A 7,374-nucleotide genomic window follows, 5' to 3' on the forward strand; every position below is an offset into this window, starting at 1 on the left:
AGAGTTCCAAAAGGGTCCTCTGGCTGTCCCCATAGGAGAACGCTTTTGGGTTCCAGGTAGAACCCTTCTGGCTTCCATGTAGAACCCTCTGTGGAAAGGATTCTACCTAGGACCAAAAAGGGTTCTACCTAGGACCAAAAAGGGTTCTACAAAGGGTTCTCCTATGGGGACAGCCAAAGAACCCTTTTAGATTCTAGATAGTGTAGGAGTGATCACCCTGGGGCACACAGTTGGAAACAGAACGAATTCACATCCCACATCTAATTTATATTGAAAACATGTTAAGGACAGTAGGCCTATTATAACACTATAACAATATCATCAACTATATGAATACACATAACAATATCATCAACTATATTAATACACATAATAATATCATCAACTATATTAATACACATAACAATATCATCAACTATATGAATACACATAACAATATCATCAACTATATTAATACACATAACAATATCATCAACTATATTAATACACATTACAATATCATCAACTATATTAATACACATAACAATATCATCAACTATATTATTACACATAACAATATCATCAACTATATTATTACACATAACAATATCATCAACTATATTAATACACATAACAATATCATCAACTATATTAATACACATAACAATATCATCAACTATATGAATACACATAACAATATCATCAACTATATTATTACACATAACAATATCATCAACTATATTAATACACATAACAATATCATCAACTATATTATTACACATAACAATTTCATCAACTATATTAATACACATATTATTATTATAACTCCTCTCTCCCCAGGGGTAGCAGCTCCTCTCTCCCCAGGGGTAGCAGCTCCTCTCTCCCCAGGGGTAGCAGCTCCTCTCTCCCCAGGGGTAGCAACTCCTCTCTCCACAGGGGTAGAAGTTCCTCTCTCCCCAGGGGTATCAGCTCCTCTCTCTCCAGGGGTAGAAGTTCCTCTCTCCCAGAGGTAGAAGTTCCTCTCTCCCAGAGGTACCCCAAAGACAGTGTGGGGGTCCGGAGCATTTCAACAGCTAAATGCATGCATTTGATGCACTTTGAGATGAACATTGAGAGATTAGAACATTGAGAGATAAGATATTTCAGTACTCAATTACAGTTGCTACTGTGGGTCTCTCTACTCTGGAACACTCTGTACTCTTGAACACTCTCTACTCTGGAACACTCTCTACTCTGGAACACTCTCTACTCTGGAACACTTTCTACTCTGGAACACTATCTACTCAGGAACACTCTCTACTCTGGAACACTCTCTACTCTGGAACACTCTCTACTCTGGAACACTCTCTACCATGGAACACTCTCTACTCTGGAACACTCTCTACTCTGGAACACTCTCTACTCTGTAACACTCTCTAATCTGGAACACTCTCTACTCTGGAACACTCTCTACCATGGAACACTCTCTACTCTGGAACACTCTCTACCATGGAACACTCTCTACTCTGGAACACTCTCTACTCTGGAACACTCTCTACCATGGAACACTCTCTACTCTGGAACACTCTCTACTCTGGAACACTCTCTACTCTGGAACACTCTCTACCATGGAACACTCTCTACTCTGGAACACTCTCTACTCTGGAACACTCTCTACTCTGGAACACTCTCTACTCTGGAACACTCTCCACCCTGGAACACGCTCTACTCTGGAACACTCTCTACCCTGGAACACTCTCTACCCTGGAACACTCTCAACCCTGGAACACTCTCTCACTCTGGAACACTGTCTACTCTGGAACACTCTCTACTCTGGAACACTCTCTACTCTGGAACACTCTCTACTCTGGAACACTCTCTACTCTGGAACACTCTCAACCATGGAACACTCTCTACTCTGGAACACTCTCTACTCTGGAACACTCTCTACTCTGGAACACTCTCAACCATGGAACACTCTCTACTCTTGAACACTCTCTACCATGGAACACTCTCTACTCTGGAACACTCTCTAATCTGGAACACTCTACTCTGGAACACTCTCTACTCTGGAACACTCTCTACTCTGGAACACTCTCTACTCTGGAACACTGTCTACTCTGGAACACTCTCTACTCTGGAACACTCTCTACTCTGGAACACTCTCTACTCTGGAACACTCTCTACTCTGGAACACTCTCTACTCTGGAACACTCTCTACTCTGGAACACTCTCTACCATGGAACACTCTCTACTCTGGAACACTCTCTACTCTGGAACACTCTCTACTCTGGAACACTCTCAACCATGGAACACTCTCTACTCTGGATCACTCTCTACCATGGAACACTCTCTACTCTGGAACACTCTCTACTCTGGAACACTCTCTACTCTGGAACACTCTCTACTCTGGAACACTCTCTACTCTGGAACACTCTCTACTCTGGAACACTGTCTACTCTGGAACACTGTCTACTATGGAACACTCTCTACTCTGGAACACTCTCTCACTCTGGAACACTCTCTACTCTGGAACACTCTCTACTCTGGAACACTCTCTACTCTGGAACACTCTCTACTCTGGAACACTCTCTACTCTGGAACACTCTCTACTCTGGAACACTCTCTACTCTGGAACACTCTCTACCATGGAACACTCTCAACCATGGAACACTCTCTACTCTGGATCACTCTCTACTCTGGAACACTCTCTACTCTGGAACACTCTCTACTCTGGAACACTCTCTACTCTGGAACACTCTCTACTCTGGAACACTCTCTACTCAGGAACACATACATCTATAGTGTATTGCCAAAAACCACTCAAGAACTTTAAAACAAAGACTCTGACCTGTCCAATGATCCAAACTGATTAAAGAATCCCACAGTACACAAACTCTCTCTCTTTTTTTCTTTCTCTCTCTCTCTCTCTCTCTCTCTCTCTCTCTCTCTCTCTCTCTCTCTCTCTCTCTCTCTCTCTCTCTCTCTCTCTCTCTCTCTCTCTCTCTCTCTCTCTCTCTCTCTCTCTCTCTCTCTCTCTCTCTCTCTCTCTCTCTCTCTCTCTCTCTCTCTCTCTCTCTCTCTCTCTCTCTCTCTCTCTCTCTCTCTCTCTCTCTCTCTCTCTCTCTCTCTCTCTCTCTCTCTCTCTCTCTCCCACTCACACACATGTACACACACACAACAACAACAAAAATCACATCAAACCCCTATTATCAAAACAGCATCATGCTTTTAAAACTCACATCACTGTGATTGATCCATCGGAAGAAAGAAGTTCAACAGGTTGAAACCGAGTGAAAAACATGGTTGTTGTGGATGTTGTATATTATATATACACATAGGCTATATATGAGCCCAAGCCTGAAAAAAACTAATGATAAAATAATGATTGAACCATTATACAATATATAGCCTACTGCATATTACACACGGCAGAAAAACATTAAAAACAGAAAAAGGATTGAAGATGTCTTCGGTACATAATTGGTCTAGCCTTGACTCCACAATTAAACAAATTCTAGTAATGGCCTTTGAGTGATGACTGTATTATTATACATACTGGATGGACTGGTTACCTTATGTTACACTCCACACTTCCTATCCATGAGTCTGGGAGAGAACGTATAGGCCTAGGTGATGCTGTTGGTTCATTGATTGTGCAGGGCAGCTTACAGAGTTAGCCTTCCGGTTTACAGAATTAGATTTTAATATAGTCTAGTAATAGGAAGAAAACAAATATGTTCATAATTAATAGGATGACATATTACTTTTAGCTACAGAATATCTCACCACCGTGCGTTTCCATCTCCTCCCCTCTATCCTTCATTCATTTTTAGAGTGCGCAGAGAGAAGAGCTGTCAACAGTTTAGTGAAATACGTTTCCTTGTGAAAACATGTTACTATTGATGATCCAAAACAGATTCCACCTGGTTTCCCAAATGAAGCACTGGGTAGCTGCAGGAACAGGGTTGGAGAGCCAATGGCATACAGAGTTTGGGCGGAATATCACCTGTCGCACAGAGAGAGGCTGCATGCTTCTCAAACAGTGATGGGGTTTTGGAGTGAAATAACCAGAGTATACACAGCATATGATTGAAAAACTAAAAACGAACAGGCAGGAAAGCAGCCTCCATTCACTAGTCGAGCTGTTCCCCTGACCCTGTTCATGCCCATTTGATAATCGAACATTATAAATTGAAACCAATTGTAAAATATTAAGGCCAGGCACCACAGGCAAAACATTGTGATTTTGCTTCCATCTGTCAATGTTCAGATTTTGGGATATTTCTGAACTATAACTTCCATACTTCCATAAAATGTCCAATTACATCGGCAATAATGTATATAAATACTTGGTTTGTATCATTTTATCCCAACTCCGTCAACTACACCTAGCATAAATGTCGTTTTTGTTAGCATGTTTCATGTAGAACTTCAACCGCTATTTTTCAAACTCTCCATGTTGAATCATTTATAATTCAACCGCTATTTTTCAAACTCTCCATGTTGAATCATATATAATTCAACCGCTATTTTTCAAACTCTCCATGTTGAATCATATATAATTCAACCGCTATTTTTCAAACTCTCCATGTTGAATCATATATAATTCAACCGCTATTTTTCAAACTCTCCATGTTGAATCATATATAATTCAACCGCTATTTTTCAAACTCTCCATGTTGAATTATATATAATTCAACAGCTTGTTTTCCGTAGCTGATCGTTACTAGTCCATATATGGCTATATCCTTTGTGACGTAGTGCTGAAAGAGGAGGCGTTTACTGACATCCGATTGGTTACTGACATTTTTAATGGCAATTTCCGGCAACCTGATTGGTTACTGACATTTAATGGCACTTTCCGGCAACCTGATTGGTTAAAAGGCCTGAAGTGCCGCACAGAGCTTCCTTGTTTGAAAATATCTCGAGCGAAGAATCCACGTAAAGAGAGAAAAAATTAGAAAAATCTCGAAGAATATACCTACAGTATGTGAATTAAAATAGGCGATCTCAGTTAGCCAATGAGAGAAAAGCATTGAATGAAAGAAAACATGAGCCTGATCAGCCGATCCAGGCAGTGGCAGTACAGGTAGAGGAGGAAAAGGAGGAGGCCGGCAGCAGCGCTTCGAGACGCACATTAGTTGAGATGAAGATGACAGCTAGCAGCCATCAACCAGACAGACAGACAGCCAACAGTGGCTTTTATTCCACATGTCACAAAGAAACCAACTTGTACATGATTTGATTTGCCCTAAGTGTCTGAACACTGGACTGAAAATCACCATAGACCTCCACCAACCAGGGATTCTGTAATTCTGTCATGATAGAATGGGCACCCTGAGAAGGTGATGGTGATGCATTTAGGAGGAGTGTTTCCACTTCCTCCAGGCTGCAGGAGGGCTCCAGGGGAGATGGGGCATTTTATAGAAATGTGAGGATGGTTCTTCTAGCACACGAACTTGGACTTGGTTATGCAGCTCTGAAGAAAATAAACAAAGTCCTAGGGATTCCTTCCCTGAGTCTCAGCTCATATCAGAGACATGACAGGAGAGTGACAGGTCAATAAAAAGGGAGAGTAGCCCATTATTGTCAGGTGACTTGCTGTGTATAAATAATATTTAGTAGCCAACTGTGATTACTGAGAAATTAGCTTTACATAAAGTAAATGCATGCTGATATCATCGACCATTTCGAATACCACCGTACCTTCTCCGCTATGCAATCTGGTTTCCGAGCTGGTCACGGGTGCACTTCAGCCACGCTCAAGGTCCTAAACGATATTATAACCGCGATTGATAATAGACAGTACTGTGCAGCCGTCTTCATCGACCTGGCCAAGGCTTTCGACTCTGTCAACCACCGCATTCTTATTGGCAGACTAAATAGCCTTGGTTTCTCAAATGACTGCCTCGCCTGGTTCACCAACTACTTCTCAGATAGAGTTCAGTGTGTCAAATCGGAGGGCCTGTTGTCTGGACCTATGGCAGTCTCTATGGGGGTGCCACAGGGTTCAATTCTTGGGCCGACACTTTTCTCCGTGTATATCAATGATGTCGCTCTTGCTGCTGGTGACTCTCAGATCCACCTCTACGCAGACGACACCATTTTGTATACATCTGGCCCTTCATTGGACACTGTGTTAACAAACCTCCAAACGAGCTTCAATGCCATACAACAATCCTTCAGTAGCCTTCAACTGCTCTTAAACACTAGTAAAACTAAATGCATGCTTTTCAATCGAACGCTGCTAGCACCCGCCCACCCGACTAGAATCACCACTCTCGACGGGTCTGACCTAGAGTATGTGGACAACTACAAATACCTAGGTGTCTGGTTAGACTGTAAACTCAACTTCCAGACTCACATAAAGAATCTCCAATCCAAAGTTAAATCTAGGATCGGCTTCCTATTTCGCAACAAAGCCTCCTTCACTCATGCTGCCAAACATGCCCTCGTAAAACTGACTATCCTACCGATCCTTGACTTCGGCGATGTCATTTATAAAATAGCCTCCAACACTCTACTCAGCAAATTGGATGTAGTCTATCACAGTGCCATCCGTTTTGTCTCCAAAGCCCCATACACTACCCACCACTGTGACCTGTACGCTCTTGTTGGCTGGTCCTCACTACATGTTCGTCGTCAAACCCACTGGCTCCAGGCCATCTATAAATCACTGCTAGGCAAATCCCCGCCTTATCTTAGCTCACTGGTCACCATAGCAGCACCCACCCGTAGTCTGCGCTCCAGCAGGTATATCTCACTGGTCATTCCCAAAGCCAACACCTCCTTTGGCCGCCATTCCTTCCAGTTCTCTGCTGCCAATGACTGGAACGAATTGCAAAAATCTCTGAAGCTGGAGACTCTTATCTCCCTCAATAACTTTAAGCATCAGTTGTCAGAGCACCTTACCGATCACTGCACCTGTACACAGCCCATCTGAAATTAGCCCACCCAACTACCTCATCCCTATATTGTTATTTAATTTGCTCTTTTGCACCCCATTATCTCTATTTGCACATAATCTCTTGCACATCTAGCATTCCAGTGTTAATACTATTGTAATTATTCTGCACTATAGCCTATTTATTGCCTTACCTCCATAACTTGCTACATTTGCACACACTGTATATATATTTTCTGTTGTATCTCTGACTTTATGTTTTTTTTACCCCATATGTAACTCTGTGTTGTTTTTTGTTGCACTACTTTGCTTTGTCTTGGCCAGGTCACAGTTGTAAATGAGAACCTGTTCTCAACTGGCTGACCTGGTTAAATAAAGGTGAAAAAAAAAAGAAAAAAAAAAAAAAGAAAAAATATATGCTAATATGTACATAGGGTAACATGCTGATATGCTAATATGTACATAGGGTAACATGCTGATATGCTAATATGTACATAGGGTAACATGCT

This window comes from Coregonus lavaretus (genome assembly GCF_964263955.1).
Source record: "Coregonus lavaretus genome assembly, contig: HAP1_SCAFFOLD_1528, whole genome shotgun sequence".
NCBI lineage: Eukaryota > Metazoa > Chordata > Actinopteri > Salmoniformes > Salmonidae > Coregonus > Coregonus lavaretus.